Source organism: Cervus canadensis, chromosome 19 (assembly GCF_019320065.1).
Source record: "Cervus canadensis isolate Bull #8, Minnesota chromosome 19, ASM1932006v1, whole genome shotgun sequence".
NCBI classification, from domain to species: domain Eukaryota; kingdom Metazoa; phylum Chordata; class Mammalia; order Artiodactyla; family Cervidae; genus Cervus; species Cervus canadensis.
The window spans coordinates 33,943,161-33,962,240 of record NC_057404.1 but is presented as its reverse complement, the minus strand read 5'-3'; the positions used below and the strand labels follow the sequence as shown (position 1 = coordinate 33,962,240).

General features: G+C 38.1%; 1 protein-coding gene and 1 long non-coding RNA gene across 4 annotated transcripts in view; one reads left to right on the top strand and one right to left on the bottom strand.

Annotated features, from left to right (window-relative positions):
• Positions 1–294: 294 nt before the first annotated feature.
• Positions 295–18,129, bottom strand: LOC122422307. 2 transcript variants are annotated; one of them, XR_006263774.1, is made up of 4 exons: positions 17,959–18,129; positions 4,085–4,183; positions 1,773–1,924; positions 295–429 (listed from the first exon to the last, which is right to left on the bottom strand). It is a non-coding gene; the product is annotated as an uncharacterized LOC122422307 (long non-coding RNA). The 2 variants fall into 2 exon arrangements; XR_006263775.1 differs by having other exon boundaries at positions 1,773–1,915; positions 17,959–18,128.
• HPGDS (hematopoietic prostaglandin D synthase) overlaps positions 17,097–19,080 on the top strand; it is a 28,232-nt gene continuing 26,248 nt past the window's right edge. For both annotated transcript variants that reach the window (XM_043438718.1, XM_043438716.1), the window contains exon 1: positions 17,097–17,165. The gene's annotated coding sequence lies outside the window, so the exon portion shown is untranslated. The remainder of the gene's footprint in view (positions 17,166–19,080) is intronic.

The following is a 19,080-nucleotide window of genomic DNA, read 5'->3' as shown; positions in this document are numbered from 1 at the left end:
TTTCTACATGTTATTTTATTTTAAAATGTTTCCCCCTCTTGCAATTTGCAGACAGGATCACATTGATATTTAGAGAAAAACCTCACAGCCCTGTATTAGTCAGCTAGTGCTGCCATAATGCTGCATAACAAATTCTCAGAGGCTTAAAAACAAGCCTTTTAGCATCCTCACTCACAAGTCTATAGGGCAGCTGGAGTAGTTCTGCTTTAGGCTTTCTGTGTTTTCACTCTGGGACCACTGGCTACCCAGGGCATGATCTTATGGCAGAGCACGGGAGCACAAGTTTAGCAGATATCAAAAGCTTTATTTTCTTTTGTACTTAATGGCTACATTCATATGTGTTCATATGTGGAAGGGCACAGGAGCACAGGAACACAAACATCTTCTGCACATCAGAGGAAACCATCAACAAAACCAAACCATAAATCACTGAAAAAGAGAAGATATTTGCAAGTTACATTTCCAATAAGGAGTTAATATCCAAACTATATAAAGAACTCATACAACTCAACAACAACAGAAAAAAAACCTTTAATTGGGCAGAAGACCTGAATAGATATTTTTCTAAAGAAGACATAGAGGTGGCCAACAGGCACATGAAAGATGTTCAATATTGCTAATCATTATGGAAATGCAAACCAAAACCACAGTGAGATATCACCTCATGCCTATTGGCTATTATAAAAAAGCAAGGAATAACAAAGCTGGAGAGGATGGAGAAAAAGTGAGGCCCTGAAACACTGTTGGTGGGAGTGTAAACTGGTATAGCCACAGTGGAGAACATTATGGAGATTCTTAAAAAAATTGAAAATACAAACTACCATATGATCCATCTATTCTACTTCTGAGTATTTATCTGAAGAAAATAAAAACATCAGTGTGAAAAGATATAAGCACCCCTGTGTTCATTACAGAATTATTTACAATAGTCAAGATATGGAAACAATCTAAGTGTCAATCAATGGATGAAAGAGTGAAGAAGTGTGGTACAGATATACAGTGGAATTCTACTCAGTCATAAAAAAGACGAAAATTTGCCATTTTTAGCAACATGAATGGATCTTGATTATTATATTAAGTCAAGTAAGTCAGACGGAGGAAGACAAATACCGTATGATGTCACTTATATGTGTAGTATAAATGAATAAGGCAAACCAAACACAAACATCTGGATACAGAGAATAGAGTAGTATTTACCAGTGGAGAAGGGGTTGAGAGGAGGGAAAAATAGGTAAATGGGATCAACTGTATGGTAATGGGTGGAAACTAAATTTTTGATGGTGAGTATACTCTGGTGTATACAGGTAGAAATATAATGCTGCCTGCATGAAACCTATATAATGTTATAAACCAACTATTTCAATAAAACATAAGTAAAATTGAAACCAAAAAAAAGTCAATTTTTTTTAAATGGGCAAGACTACATGATAGTTCTTATACATGCCTTGTTGGATAATAAAGCCACAAATATAAGCAAAGAAGGATTAGTTTAAAAAGTAAGGATAGTGGTTACTTTTGAAGGGAATGAGTATGTTGAGGGGAATTTCAGGAGATGACTGATAAAGTTCTATTTCTTGATCTGGTTAGTACTTAGGATCAGTTCAGTTCAGTTCAGTCACTCAGTTGTGTCCAACTTTTTGCAACCCCATGGACTGCAGCACGCCAGGCTTCCCTGTCCATCACCAACTCCCATAGCTTATTCAAACTCATGTCAATGCAGTTGGTGATGCCACCCAACCATCTCATCCTCTGTCATGCCCTTCTCCTCTCACCTCCAGTCATTCCCAGCATCATGGTCTTTTCAAATGAGTCAGGGGAGTTGGTACAGGGGCACCAGATCTGACAAAAACATCCTTGAATCTTGGTGTCTGGACATAGGAGATGGCGGAGTAGAAAGACATGCAGTCATCTTCTCCTGAAAGAACTCCAAAATTACAATTAAGTGCTGAACAATCATTGACAGGAGAATTTTGGATCCCACCAATAAAAGATACCCACGTCCAAGGGCAAAGGAGAAGCCTCAGAAAGATGGTAGGAGGGGAGAAATTCTGTTTAGAATCAAACCCCATACTCGCCAGAGACGCTCGGAGGGCTCAAACAAACCTTGTGCCCCCTCCCCCCCCAGCACCCAGAGACCCCACAGAGACCGAGACAGAACTGTGAGTGTCTCCTGCAGAGGTATGGGTCAGCAGCGGACTGCTGCAAGGGCAGGGGCTCTGGGTGCAGTAGACCTGGGTATGGCATAAGCCTTCTTGGAGGAGGTCACCTTAACCCCACCACAGAACTTACACAGGACTGGGGAAACAGACTCTTGGAGGGCACAAACAAAACCTTGTGTGTACCAGGACCCAGGAGAAAGGAGGAGTGACCCCACGAGAGACTGACCCAGACTTGCCTGTGAGTGTCCAGGAGTCTCTGGCAGAGGTGTGGGTCTGCAGTGGCCTGCTGCAGGGTTGGGGGCACTGAGTGCAGCAGTGCCTACATGGGACCTTTCTTTTTTTTTTTTAATTAATTTATTTTTTATTGAAGGATAATTGCTTTATAGAATTTTGCTGTTTTCTGTCAAACCTCAACATGAATCAGCCATAGATATACACATATCTCCTCTCTTTTGAAACTTCCTCCCATCTCCCTCCCCACCCCACCCCCCTAGGTTGATACAGAGCCCCTGTTTGAGTTTATACAGCAAATTCCCATTGGCTCTCTATTTTACATATGGTCATGTAAGTTTCCATGTTACTCTATCCATACATCTCACCCTCTCCTCCCCTCTCCCCATGTTCATAATTCTATTCTCTGTGTCTGTTTCTCCCTTGTTGCCCTGTAAGTAAATTCTTCAGTACCATTTTTCTGGATTCCATATATATGTGTTAGAATACAGTATTTATCTTTCTCTTTCTGACTCACTTCACTCTGCATAATAGGTTCTAGGTTCATCCACCTCATTAGAACTTAGTCAAATGTGTTCCTTTTTATGGTTGAGTAGTATTCCATTGTGTATATGTACCACAACTTCTTTATCCATTCATCTGTCGATGGACATCTAGGTTGCTTCCATGGTCTAGCTATTGTAAATAGTGCTGCAATGAATAATGGGATACATGTTTCTCTTTCAATATTGGTTTCCTTGGGGTATATGCCTAGGAGTGGGATTGCTGGGTCATACAGTGGTTTTATTCCTAGTTTTTAAAGGAGTCTCTAAACTGTCTTCCACAGTTTACATTCCCATCAACAATGCAAGAGTGTTCCCTTTTCTCCACACCCTTTCCAGTATTTATTGTTTGTAGACTTTTTGATGAGGGCCATTCTGACTGGTGTGAGATGATATCTCATTGTAGTTTTGATTTGCGTTTCTCTAATAATGAGTGATGTTGAGCATCTTTTCATGTTGTTAGCCATCTGTTATGACTTCTTTGAAGAAATGTCTGTTTAGGTCTTTTTTGCCACTTTTTGACTGGGTTGTTTGTTTTTCTGGTATTACATTGTATGAGCTGCTTGTATTCTTGGGGAATTAATCCTTTGTCAGTTGTTTCATTGCTATTATTTTCTCCCATTCTGAGGGTTGTCTTTTCACCTTGCTTATAGTTTCTTTTGCTGTTGCATGGGACTTTTTTGAAGTGCCTGCATGGGACCTTTTGAAGGAGGTCACCATTATCTTCATTATCTCCACCATAGTTTGGCCTCAAGTCAAACAACAGGGAGGGAACACAGCCCTGCCCATAAATAGAAAGTTGGATTAAAGATTTACTGAGCATGGCCCTGCCCATCAGCACAAGACCCAGTTTCCCTCTCAGTCAGTCTCTCCCTTCAGGAAGCTTCCATAAGCCTCTTACCGTTCTCCATCAGAGGGCAGATAATGAAAATGACAGTCACAGAAAACTAACCAATCTGATCACAAGGACCACAGCCTTGTCTAACTCAATGAAACTGTGAGCCATGCTGTGTAGGGCTACCCAAGATGGACGGGTCATAGTGGAGAGTTATGATAAAACGTGGTCCACTGGAGAAGGGAATGGCAAACCACTTCATTTTTCTTGCCTTGAGAACCCCATGAACAGTATGAAAAAGTTAGGATCACATTTACCTTATAAAAGGCCTCCTAGATGGCTCATTGGTAAAGAATTCACTTGTCAATCCTGGAGATGGAGGAGTCACGGCTTGATCCCTGGGTCAAGAGGCTCTCCTAGAGGAGGAAATGGCAACACAGTCCAGTATCCTTGCCTGGAAAATCCCATGGACAGAAGAGCCTGGCGTGCTATGGTCCATGGGGTGGCAAAGAGTTGAATATGACTGAGCAACTGAATGTGTGTGCATTACCTTATAATAATGCACTCAGATGCACATTTTTTTCTGTGTGGTTTTCTGTACATATGTTTCATTTTACAAAAAGAAAAAGATTTTAAAAGTAAAAAACAAAACAATAATAGCTATGAGATGTTTTTACTCATAAGAGTGAAAAAGAATAAAATAATTAGCATTAATCCTATTAACTGGAGAATTAGTTTGTGCAACCTTTCTAGATATCAGTCTACAATTGGTATTATCATTTAAAATACACATAACCAGTTACTCAACAATTCCTCTACTAAAAATTAACAAAGGGATCATGCAAAAAATTATGTATAAAATACTTACTACTGGAGCAAAGAAAAATAGCCAAACAAATTGAAGAAAAATTTTTGGTCTCTTCCTTTTGCCTGAATACTATCACTATATACATGGCAGAGTAGCTAAATTGATCATTTCATCCATGGCATAAAACCACAAATTTTGCACAGTGACAGAGTATATTAAATTTACCAATAAAGTAACAAATTTCTACCACCAACATGAATTTGTTTTATGCACTAAAAATGTGCTTTTACTGTGAAACATTAAAAAAAATCTCTACAGGAAGGAAAAAATGAGATTGAAAATATAGATAAAGCAGAAAAAAATGTAAAGAGAAAGGTTATCAGGCAATTCATTTTAATAAGCTTTTGGTGTTTCATTTGCAGGTCTTTGAAAAGGTTGACTTTTACAGCCTTTTACCCAGAACTTGCAAACCTTAGCACTTAAAGATACACTTTATCAGAAGTCTGTTTAGCAGACATTATCAAACTGGAGTGGAAGGAAAAGATGTCCAGTGTAATTGATGGTTGAGCATTGTCCTGAAGTTTCCAGTATAAAATGATCTGAGGTAATCCAACCAGGCTTATAATTTAGAGGTCTTCCCAGTTGGGCAAGCATGCAGTGGGGTGGTGGAGGAAGAGCTTCCCTGTGGCTGTGAACAAGCTAAGGAGGCTGGAACAAGGTCAAGGGCCTCAGCCCGTCCTTAACCTCACCTGACTTACGCCTGCCTGCACTGCCTCTCCTCTATTTGCATATGACCTTCACAAAGCATTTTACCACGCAGATTTCCCCCATGTTTACTATTGTTCTGGATAGACTTTTCATTTTATTCAACCTGCCTAAAAATGCTGGATGAGGCAGATGGACAAGAGATATGCTGTAACGATTTCCCTTCCAGATCAGCCCACAAATCCACATTCTCACTGACTCTACTCAATTCTCCATACCCCACCTCAGCTCAGCTCTCCTGAAGGATGGCTCTGCCGAACTCTTCCTGTGCAGAATCAATATGTGAATATGCAAATTGACATTTGAGCAAGCTGACAGAGGTTGGTAAAGAATGCAAAAAAAAAAAATTAAGCTAATATTTAAATGGGTATAAATCACATTAGGTACTTTGGTCTTAACTGTTCACCACAGGAAAACTTCCATCAGAGGATGAGTTTAGAACTCACTAGGCACAGAGAAAAACAAGCGTCAGAGGAAATGACTAACAAAAAAAAGATAAGAAACCCTGGGTAGGATTGACCCACGTTGTTCAGTTTAATTTTCATTTCTAAATTTAATTTTATTTGCTGCTTCAGAGAAAACATAATACTTAAAAGTATTTATACCAGTCTTAACATTTCAAGTTCATCAATCTAATTAAACAATGAAGCAATTAGAAGTTCTAAATTTGCAGAAGGGCTTCCCTGGTGGCAAATTTGGAACTTTTAATTACTTAGTGACTAAACAGCAACAACAACAAAATTTACAGGGACCATTCCACTGCACTTATTTCTTTATCCCAGAGAGTCTTCCCTTTGTTCAGAGTGATTGTAAACCAAAATTTTTTGAAGAATTTAGGGATAGCAGTATGAGCATAAGGCTTATAATCAACAGCACTGAGTCTGAGTACTAGGACCACTACCTAATAGCTATTTGACCTTGGATAAATTGCTTACTTAATTCCTGTAAGGCTTAATTTTCTTATCTGCATAATAGGTCTAATAAGATCTCCGTTACAGATCTGCCATGTGCCTTAAACAGCCCTACAACTATCGCTATCATGAAAGAAACATACTAAGTACTCCAGTTGATTGCAATATTCTCACTTTAATTTTTCGGAAATTATTTTCCAAAGTTCTATATAAGAAAGTAATTCAATACTTAGAATACTTGATTTCATATTTTATACCTTGCATAGTCTCTGTTTCCCCACTTTTTTCCCCTACTTTTTAATTTTTTTAAAGATAGAAGGGTTGGTTGATGGGCACTGGTGGTTGAGAAAGAATAAGGCAATTAGCAATCTAATGCTTTCCCTGCTGATTTTTGACCAATTTCCTTTTTTTCTGCCCTGAATCTCAAGTTCACTTTTGTGGGTTCTGTGTTCCTAGTGCCTTATGGGTTCTTCAGTTTTATTTCAGTATATGTCCTCCTCCCCACCCTTAGGAAACTTAGGTCGTAACTATGACTGGTGGTGGTGGTTTAGTCACCAAGTTGTATCTGACTCTTGCGAACCCATAAAATGTAGCCCACCAGGCTCCTCTGTCCATGGGATTTTCCAGGCAAGAATACTGGAGTGGGTTGCCATTTCCTTCTCCAGGGGATCTTCCCTACCCAGGAACTGAACCCAGGTCTCCTGCATTGAAGGCTGATTCTTTACTGTGAGCTATGAGGGAATGGATTTAATCAAGTGCCACTCCTCTAACTTACTTCTTGTCTGCCAAAATATTTTTTGAAATGTTTTCTGTATGCTTGACACCCTTCATCTCTTTCTGAATACACCTTTCATATACTTACACTGTCATTTACTGTGATATAGGGATATAAACATATTTTGCTATTACGTCATGCTTAACCAGCTGCTTGAAAGAACAAGTTTGGAAATTGGAACATAGGATTCAAACTAAAGATGTGAATAATGAAAAAGAGAAAACAATTTTTAAAACTCCAAGTAAAGGATGTATAAGAATTGTGATTTTTCAGTTTCTGAAAAGGAGATCAATCCATACATTTAATTTGAGCCTATCCATCATACAACTTTCAAGATAATGCACGAAAAAGCTTCAACACTTTTTTAAAAAGTATTTTCTTTTATGGTGGTGGTGGAACACTTACTTTTTTTTCTTTAAAAAGCACATTTTTAGGAGTTTTGCTATCTTTATTCTTTGAATTTATAAATAAGACTTAATGCATAGGATACAAAGAGTGAGAACTAAAACTTAACACTTAACTGGCTTTAAGTTCAAACTTCACTTTTTGAAATTCATAGGGTGTTAAAAGTTGCCTTTGACTTCAGTAAAAGATAAAAGATGACTTTGATTTTTCTTTTTAAAAAAAGACTATAATACTTGGTGTTTTCTAAAACTGAAAGAATGAACCATGAACAGTGACTTAATCTTGGTAGCTGATATTCATCTGAGCCCCATTTTGCTTGAGCTGTGTAACTGAAGACTTTGCTGTCATCTGGAGCACTTATCTCTTATCTGCTTAAATTAAAAAATGAGGAGAACGTTAAAATTGAGGTAGAAGCACCACTACATTTGAAGAAATAAAAGATAAAGATTTGATTCTGAACACTTACAAAAACATAGCAGCCTATTAACTTGAAGTTTAAGTCAATATAACAAATAGTTTCATATGAATTTCTATTTATTTATAGAAAAGAAAGTTTCTCTATTCAAATTGAGCCTTACCAAATGTCTGCAATTAGCAAGCCTCCATTAACCTAAAATCTGCTCCTTAGTCTGGTCTTTTGGGAAATGGAATCAGGTAACTCAATATTTCATGAACCAGTAAAAAACCAAAATATAAATTTATTACAGCATACTGAAAATACACTTGCCAAAGAAATCACAAAATTATTGTCAGTTGTTTAGCAAATCCTCTTTCCAAGTGTTGCATCAGTTATAGAAAACTGGGTCCTTTTAACAAATAGCATAAGCAGAAGGGGGATAAATCTGCATGGCAAAGAGAATATTTGCACCTGTCTATCAAAGCATCTTTTATCTAAGATAGTGATGGAAAACTGAAAATTGTCTTACAAAGTTTTTTCTTTTAAAATGTTCTTATGAGACACCCAAAAGCACATGTTATATATATTAAAAAAAAAAAAAAAAAACCATTCTAAGAGAAAGCTCGTGATGCTGGTACTAGTGTTCGATACCTGTTGGTTGCGCGCGTGCGTGCTCAGTCATTTCAGTCGTGTCCAACTCTCTGCGACCCCATAGACCATGGCCCGGCAGGCTCCTCTGTCCATGAGATTCTCTAGGCAAGAATACTGGAGTGGGTTGCCATTTCCTTCTCCAGTGACAAAGTATGAAGTAAAGTGAGTGAAGTGAAGTGAATTCGCTCAGTCGTGTCCAACTCTTTGCGATCCCATGGACTATAGCCTACCAGGCTCCTCCATCCATGGGATTTTTCAGGCAAGAGTACTGGAGTGGGTTGCCATTTCCTTCTCCAACATTTTGGTTGTGTAAATATTAACTGGACGATAATCTCATGTTAATTATTCATTTCTTTGTGCTTTTGATTTCTTGATTAAACAGAAGTATTTGATTAAGGCTTGCCCTCTTTGAAAGGGATAGAATTTTGAGAGGAAAACAGATGGATTTTGAGGAAGGAAGTGAATAGCCAAATGGTCAAAACCACCACTCCTCCAAGCAATTAAACAAAAACATTGTAATCACAGGATAGTGGTGTCTGACATTCTTACATGGGCCATAGGGACCATTTAATATTTAGGAAGAATTCAGTTCTCAGAATTACACTTATCTATCTTCTTTTGGTTGTGACACCAATCTACAGATGTCCAATTTTTTTTTTTTTTTTTTTTTACCATTTATATTGTTGTTGTTTAGTCGCTAAGTCGTGTCTGACTCTTTGTGACTCCATGCACAGCAGCCCAACAGGCTCCTCTGTCCTGTGATTTCCCAGACAAGAATATTGGAGTGGACTACCATGTCCTTCTCCAGGGGATCTTCCTGACCTGGGATCGAACCCACATCTTTTGCTTGGCAGGTGGATTCTTTACCACTGAGCCACCAGGGAAGCCCTTTATAAAAATTCTTACAAACCCCAGGCCTTAGAGATAATTCGGGATCTTTTCCTTCAGACTACAGTGGTTCATCCTAATCGAAGCCTGTAGCTTGCTATGAGCTATTGAAATGGTTTATATTAACACTATGTACATACTGCCAGGAAACATACCATTTCCAGCCTTCGTGGGCTAGGTCCCAGCATTTAGCAACTTGATGAAAACAATGAGGTTTTCTCTCCATATGGCTCATGCTCATGAAGGACTGAAGTACTCATGTAGCAAAACTATTTTGGAGGCCAGAAAAATAAATTTTAGCATAACTTTGTTCATTGTTTTCTGGATCTGTTAATTTGCTGTAGATGAAAACTGCTTCTCCTTTGCTTACAAAAACAGTGTTTATTTTCATATTCTTGTATAAGTCTGTGTTCCAAGAATTGAAGCTTCATCTAATTTCTGTAGTCATCACTTAGAATTCTCCTTTCACTGGAGAATTCTCTGTTTCCTTTGTAGACACAGGACAGCAGATGTTAGTTGTGTCAGCAAAACCAAAATTTCCTTTGTTCTAAGCAATTTCCTATTTGCAATATAAGCCAGTCTGAAAGATTCTGCTAGAAATCCTATGCACTTGATACAAAGGCATGCCAAATCAGTTTCTAGAATGAAATGGTAAAAAAAAAAAATGCTTAGCAGAAAGAATTTAGATCAGAAATTTGTTTGATATGTATGGCCAGGCTAATGTATAGTTAAATAATCCTAAGAAACAGTGTCATCAAATGATAGAAGCCTGGTAGAGTAAGAAATATAAATGACAAACAAACCATAAATAACAAACAAATGCATAAGTAAGATACACATAAATATTTATAAACTTTATTTAATTAATATAAATAAATATATTAGAAACATAGATTTATATTTATATTAAAAATAATACAGAAATATATTTATCATAAATAGAGTTTTATTATTTAATTCAGCCTAGTGATATATTTATGAGACCACCTATTGCAGCAATTAATAACAAAGACTCTGAAGGCACATTAGCTGGCTAAAATGTTGGCTCTGTTGCTTTGAGAATTTGACAAATTAAAACATTAGTACTAGGTAACTGATTAGCACAAATATCAGCGTTTGCTATTATTAGTTCATTACAGAGTCCTGGAAATTTTTTGATATATTCTTCTCCAAAATCTCATTTTGCTAAATTTCATGGGAAAAACACACTTCTTTGCATTAATATGTTTTCCAAATGTATTTTAAAAATTCAAAAATACAAATCATTTTAATAGATACAGCCATACTAAGTTCTAGCAGAGGGTTTACTCTCACCAAAACACTCTTCCTAAATTACACTTCTGCGTGTGTTACCTCAGTGCCTCTATAGAGGCGATCCTTCCCATCCTGTGACCTGGGATTATCAGAGAGCGTGACCTTCCTTTGATCTGAGTATCTTGTCTGTGTTGCTAAATTTGAGGACAAAATAGCTTGTGCCCTTATAATCTACAGTCCATGAACCTTGTGTCCCTTTGGACTTGCTGTTTATGTAAGAGGGGAAATGTCTTCAGGGAAAATTATGTCATCGAAGAATAGAGCAGAAAGTGAATTTGGAGGTCACATGGCTAACTCGTCTGTTCCTAGGACTGACATTCTTAGAGGAGATGAGCCACTTTTGGGTAACAGGACAGGGTGAAGGCAGAGGTGGGGTTTAATGCCTGGTCCTTCCTCCTATTGTGTGTATTGTAATGATACAGAGGGGACAGTAATTGAATCTGGAAAATTCTTGAAAAACAAGTTAACTTACACTGTTTTGATGCCTATTTTCCTCATTCTTGATAGAAGAGTAAACATGCAACCTCATGAATAAGATTCAAATATTTAAGGAATTTTACATCTAGAAATGCTTTCATGACAAGCCTTTGTCAGTAATGTAACTACACTCAAGTTATGTAACTATTTATGATGTCACTTTGTGGGCATTAAATGAGATAATACATGGCAAGCCCTTTGTTCAGTGCCTGGCCCACAGGAAGCAATCAACAAATATTATCTATTTATATTATTTTCTTGTATCTGGGAATCTTCTTTCAGCCAAAAGTCTAGGCAGAAAAACATTTACTCACATTCTTGGTGATAATTACTGTATTATTCTTCACAGTACCTGAAGCGTCAGGTAAGAAAAATAGTGCTGTCCCTGTTGAAATCTGGGAAAACACAGATACCAAAAATTTGCAAGCACATTTAAATTACCCAAATAGGTTAGGAGCAGAAAAAGAAACATATTCTTCATTTCCTGCTTTCTTAATCCCAGGTTTAAATACTTCAGTTTTAGATGTTTTCAAATTCTCAAATAACTGATTATGAAAAGGAAATTGTTTGATTAAGTAAAATATACCAGAAAGCTTTAGAAGTTGAGAAGGAAGCTCTGTGGGCTTCTCCCGGAGACTTCCTTCTTTTTCCATCAACAGTGCAGCTAGAAAAGTAGAAATGGGTTTGATTGACCACTTCCCCTTTACCAAAATAAAAAAAATAAGAAGGAACTAACATGTGAGCTATTTTTATAATATTATATTTATTTTTCCATTATTGAAGAAATATGTAATAATCACTAACACTTACCAAGCAGTAACCACTTGCCAAGCAATGCAGAGTTACTTGAATATATTAACCTGTTTAATCCTTTCTACTCTGATAAGAATAATTTTTTATCATCACCATTTGTTTTACAGAAGAGGAAACATGCTGAGAGGGTGAGGATCTGCCTAAGATTCCAGAGCTGGAAAGCAGTGGAGCTGGAATTCCAATACCAGGGTTCCAGCTGGCAGTACTCCAGACCAGAAGTCTCATCAGTACCTTGAAAGACCACACTACTGTGTAGGTTGGAGAATAAGGAAAATAAGAAAACATTGGACTACTGGGTTTTAAACAGCAGTTAGGAGCTTGATAATTTTATCAGCTGGCTTCCAACTTGGGAGTAATGGAGAAAAGGAAGATACAAATTATAATAGTACTTCTAATGATTGTGTGGACAAAGTGTAACAAATTGCCACATTTATTCACAGTTACATCTCATGCAGTCCAATCTAGATGCACAGGGTGTCCATAAAGGGCACCTGGCATGAAGAAATAATCACCCCACTGGGGGCGGGGAGCTGTGAGATAGTGATCCACACAGGGTTTTCATCTGGCATTTCTCACATTTCCCTTCCCTCTATTCAGACAGAGAGTTGACTTTGTGTTCATTCTCATCCTCAGGAGAGGATGAAGCATCATGAAAAATAAAAGTTGCCCTGCAACTGCTTTTCTTCCCGGCTCTTAGTTCCAAAACCCAACTATAGCGGATGCAGGAATTCATCAGCATAGACTCTTGAAGGAAACTGATCCCCTCTTCAGACACTTGCTAATGATATTAACAACTGCTAATACTCACGGATCTCTAACTGTACATCAGGCACTTTTGGAAGCACTATGTACTCATTAAATGCTTTCAAAACCCTATGAGGGAGTTACTACTAAGATCATAAGAATGCTCTGTAAGGGTGATGATTTTTGTCTTCTTTTGTTTACTGCTTTACCTCTATTACCCAGAAGAGCACCAGGCAGAGATTAAGTACTCAATAAATATGTGTTAGAATAAATCTCCATCTAAAGATGAAGGGGTTGCAGAATGGACAGGTTAATAACTTGCCCAAGTCCTACAGTTTGTAGTAGGAGATTTTGCAGTACTCCCACTTAGGTTGGGGACAGAAGAGAGGGGGGGAAATCTGTGGTTCCTGAGCAGAAGGACACTAGGGTCCTGTTGTGCTGGCCAGGAGGTGGCAAGACCACATTGAAGGGATAGTTGTGTTGGTTGGTGGGCAGCTGGAACCTCAGGTGGCATTGTAAGTGACTAAACTGCCACCTTTGGGCAGAATGAGGATAAGCAGGCAGAGAAGCAGCAGGGCGCTGCTACTATGAACGCTACACACACAAAGGCAGCGGGCCTAGGACCTAGGCCTAGGACAGCCTGTGTTGATCGGTGACCAAGGAGCAAATGGCCACCCCTCCCCTGAGTGGTGACTTGTTCTCTGCCAGCCAAGCCAGCCAAGCAGAATGGGTTGTTAAGCAAAAGGTCGTTCTAGAAAATGAGCAAAGTGCTATTATTTTTGCATATTTAATGTTTTTTTCTACTGAAGCATTATGTAGGGAAAGAATATTAAATGTGTCATCTGAAGGCCTAGGCTTTCATTCTAGCTTGTCCCATTCCAAATTCCTGGCCAATTTATCTAATCTACCTGCATCTCTGTTTCTTCATCTCTGAAATGGGGATTAAAAATAATCAAGGTGAGGACAAAAAGATTTTTTTAAAATGTAAGCTAAAACTCAGTGAAAGATAATTAAGGCAATGTGTTAATTTGGACTGCTTCCATTCCATTTGCACTTGATTTTGAGTTACATATATCATTTTGGCAGCAACAGGCTATACTTGTCTGTGTGGGTCTTGTTTTTTTTGTGGGGGGGGTGCTGCACTGGGTCTTTGCTGCTATGCACGGACTCTTCATTTGTGGTACGTAGGCTTCTTCTCTAGGTGTGGTGCACAGGCTTAGCTGCCCTGAGGCATGTGAGATCTTAGTTACCCAATGAGGGATCAAACTGGCAACCCCTGCATTGGAAGGAGGATTCTTAACCACTGGACCACCAGAGAAGTCTTGTACTTGTATCTTCTTAATTAGACTTTTTATAGGTTAATATATATTGGCAGGTCACAGTCCATGAGTTCACAAATAGTTGGACATGACTGAGCATGCATGCACATATATATATATATATTTTCATTTCTATGTTTATAATAAATGGATATGAAAACACTTTTCAAAGTTTAAAACAGAAATAGGAAATATTAAATGATTGATAGGTCGCTATTGTTGCCTTCTGGAAGTTAAAAACTAGACTGTCATTAAAATGTTTCATGGATAATCTGCAGGTTCAATAATATCCAGACAGGTATATTTCACTGTAACTTTTCACTGAGCTGTTCTAATATTGTAGCTGGAATTAATTTCTGCACTAAAGACTGAAAAAATAAATTTCTAAAACATTTAGGCATTTGTTACTAATCTGTTTTTAAGATTCATCAACAAGACATAGGTGTCAACTTGAAAAAAATGTATATGTGAGAGTTGTGAGTGAAGTTTTATTCGGGGCAAAATGAGGACTATAACCTGGGAGACACAGATAGCTCTAGGAAATTACTCCAAAGAGGTAGAGGGGGAAGGTCAGCATATATGTGATTTTGATGAAGGGAGAGTACATGTGATCAAGCACATATTTTTTGCAGAAACTTTCTGCTAGTCTTGTGAAGGTTACTGCTATTCACAAGGAGTAGTCACTGCCAAGAAGGATGTTAGTGCTTTTCCGGATATGAGGAAATAAAAAGAATCTATCTGAAGACCTGTTCTGCCAGTATTCCCAGAGAAGAAAGTGCCTCATTTCTGCTCTCCAGCTTGAGTTCCTTTCAGGGGAGAGTTGAAAATCCCCTGCAGCAGCAGCACATGACTTAATCCCTGTAGCTGTAGATGGCAATTGCCAATTTGTACTTGCCATAGGGAAGTCTTTCCCTCCAGTTTTACTTTAAACAAAATGACCCTGAAACCAAGCGAAGGGCTCATGTACACACAGCATGGAAAGCCAAACTCTGACAGTGGAAGTTTGCAGCAAAGGAAGGCTTTATTGCAGGACATCAAGCAAGGGAGTGGGAGGCAAGCCTCAGATCTACTCCAGCTTGGTCTTTCATCAGGCTTTTATTTTTTAAGGGAAAGAACCAAAAGGCTGGGATTAATTATTGGTTTGTGACACTTCTGTGACGTTTCTTAATTGTAGTTTTGGAAGTTACAGGATGTCTCTGGCCAGGTGGTCCATGCTTGGGGGTCTGTTAGCTCACCTTGCCCTTGAGAAACAACCTGGATTTGTGGATTAATTATGATAGCTTATTTCACTTATATTCAGAGTAAATCATGAGAAATGCTGGGTTGGATGAAGCACAAGGTGGAATCAAGATTGCTGGGAGAAATATCAATAACCTCAGATATGCAGAATGACACCACACTTATGGCAGAAAGGGAAGAAGAACTAACGAGTCTCTTGATGAAAGTGAAAAAGGAGAGTGAAAAAGTTGGCTTAAAATCTAACATTCAGAAAACTAAAATCATGGCATCCGGTCCTATCACTTCATGGCAAATAGATAGGGAAACAGTGGAAACACGTGACAGACTTTACTTTTGGGGGCTCCAAAATTGCTGCAGATGGTGACTGCAGCCATGAAATTAAAAGATGTTTGCTCCTTGGAAGAAAAGTTATGACCAACCTAGACAGCATATTAAAAAGCAGGGACATTACTTTGCCAACAAATTTTCGTTTAGTCAAAGCTATGGTTTTTCCAGTAGTCATGTATGGATGTGAGAGTTGGACTATAAAGAAAGTTGAGTGCCAAAGAATTGATGCTTTTGAACTACGGTGTGGAGAAGACTTTTGAGAGTCCCTTGGACAGCAAGGAGATCCAACAAATCCATCCTAATATTCAGGAAATCAGTCCTGGATATTCATTGGAAGGACTGATGCTGAAGCTGAAACTCCAATACTCTGGCCGCCTGATGCAAAGAACTGACTCATTTGAAAAGACCCTGATGCTGAGAAAGATTGAAGGCAGGAGAAGAGGATGACAGAGGATGAGATGGTTGGATGGCATCACCAAATCAGTGGACATGAGTTTGAGTATGCTCCGGGAGTTGGTGATGGACAGGGAAGCCTGGCATGCTGCAGTCCATGGGGATGCAAAGAGTCAGACACGACTGAGCAACTGAACTGAACTGAACTATGATAGTGATAATAGTCATCTTGGTATACTAAAACTATTATCAACAACAGCAATCTTAGTCATCTGACTCTGGTTGGTGAGTGTTCTGTTAGGACAATATTGAGGTCAGAGGGGACAAGAAGGGGAATTCAGTTTTAAACCAAGAGATTAATTACAAACTCAGTCAAGGACCTTGGTTAGGGGGATTTAGTTTCAGCCCTTGTAACAGTGCAAGTGAAATATACTACCAGCAATGAGAATTTAGAGCACCTCTTTAAAAAAATGACTTGTGGGGAAATATACATTGGGACATTCATCCATCAAATATCCATCAGTGCTTATGGTGTGCACTCCTGTTGATACTGAGGACACCACAGTAAACTAAAACAATGATATGTTGTTTATGGAGCTCACATACCCCTGGAGGAGGATGAATACAAACAGATTAAATACATTGTGTTGTCAGACACTGTGATGAATAAACATAGAGCAGGTAAAGGATGAGATTGTTTGAGGAGGGTTCTGGGGAGGAGGTGGTCAACCAAGGACTAGCCAAGGACTCACCAAGGAGAGCTAGTGAGGTAAGGAGCAAGTTGTGTATATATCTGTAAAGAGGGTTTACTCACTCTCAAATTTTATTTTTCTCTTGGGACCTATGGTTCTCTTTCTTTTTTTTTTTTTAAAAGGCTTTAAAGATAAATGAACATGTACCAATAGACACCTATAACTTTGACTTTACTAACTGTATGCAAATAACTCAGGTTATTTATACAAGAGATCCTATAAATTGCCAAGAATAACTGGAAGTCTTTATACTTTTAGGCGGGCACATTTCATCTAAGAAATGAAGGAAGAGACTTAGATGGAAGTAAGTCACTTCTCTCATTGGCTTGTGACCATATATCTTAATCATCATATAAACCCAAATGCAATCATATACACGAGCATAGAAGATACTAGAAACTCCACAGAGACACAGCCCAAGTAAGTAATATGACTGAACTGTACAGAGATTAGAAATGATATAATCTTCACTCTTCATTTCAGGTTTATTTTTATTACTGTCATATTCTGTACGTGTCTGTCTTATGCCCTGTTTTTAGATTGAACTGTAAAATTGTTAATGCTTTATTTGGAAGCTTCTATCCATCAAAATTACTCCCCAAATTCTATCCCATTTTCAAATAATATGTTTAAATCTTTAAAGTGCTTAACAAAGTATTTGAATCTTAGCCTCCTTTGCCAGAGAGTTGAATTTGGATATTGTCATTTTTCTAGCAGAGACATTAGAATTTTTGAGACTGTTTTACTGGGTTCTTACAGCAGTATACAGATTAGAATAAAGACTTAGTTAAAATTAAATGGATTTATAAAGATAGTTTGTATTTTCAATGACTGCATGTAAATTGCTTCTGGGATTAAACATTTTTGTATTTTGTTGTTAATCGTCTGAAATGTACCGGTGTTACATAAAGTAAAAAACAGCTACAAAGCTAGGAGAAAGAAAGGAAATACCCAGTGTAGAATTTTGAAAAAGCACTACTATTTTCTAAGTAAAGTATTTCATTTCTAAACAAGTTTAGCAAATATCAAAAGCTGTATTTTCTTTTGCACTTAATGGCTACATTCATATGAGTTTTTTTTTTTTTTTCATATGAGTTTTTATGTGGGTAACTAATACCTACCCAGGGTATTATTTAGTCATCCACCCCTATGTTCTTTAAGAATCTTTATATCTTATTTTTCAAAAAGAAACTGAAGTAAGCTTTTTGTTTACCTGCCGAATCAGGAACTTCCCATGACTTGGTGTGGAGTGGGAGAAAAGTAGCAGTTAGTTTCTGGGTGTACAGGAGAACCTTAGGCATGATCAAACTTCTTCCTTCTTGTTTCTAAACCATTTCAGGAAATAAATGCAGCTTCCCCTAACACAGAGTGACTAAGACAGGGCTCGGAGATGAAGCTAGCAGGAAATAAGTGACCAGCATGACACTGGAATTTGCACAGGCCCATTAGATAATATTCAAATCTATAATACACCTGGGTGTTATTTCTATGTATCATGAGAAGTCAGCGTCTAATTATGAGTATCTTTCCTCTTTTGTCTCCCAAACATTTTAGCCTACTCCTGTTATGAAGCCCACTGTAATATCTTGTCTGTCATATATCTGAGGTTCTGTCTCCAGACTGTATATGCATCTCCCTATATCTAGTCCTTAACAAACATCACATTACCGTAATTACATGGCTTTTTATATTCTCTCCTCTATTAAGTTTTAGGGGACTATTTTACTCCTTTGCATTTCCATTTGAAGTTTAGGATCAGGTTTACCTTTAGAGTTTCTTGGATTTTGAATATGGGCAATCATTTGATTGCAAAGAAGGACAATTTTGTCTCTTCCTTCCCACCCCTTACGTATGTTTCAAGCAGGTTCCTCCAACCTCCCATCCTGTGTCGAGGATTTTATTTCCTTTTATTCTGAAAAATATTCTGAGGGCTTTTCTGGTGGCTCAAATGGTAAAGAATCTGCCTGCAATGCAGGAGACCTGGGTTTGATCCCTTGTGGGTAAGATCCCCTAGAGGAGGGCATGGCAACCCACTCCAGTATTCTTGCCTGGAGAATTCCATGGACAGAGGAGTCTGGCTGGCTACAGTCTATGGGGTCGCAAAGAGTCGGACATGACTGAGTGACTAAGCATTCACTTTTTCATTCTGAAAAAAGCTAAGGTCTAGGCTGCCTAATGCCGCTAGCAGAATTCCAGATCCTGTTCACTGCGTTTCATTTCTGTTCATTTGGTCCAGGCAAAGTTTCTCTCACTCTTGATTCTAACTTTGTATCTTCTTTTTATGTAACTTTCACTTTTTATGTCCCTGTAGCAGAATAGGTTTTACCAAAGAACA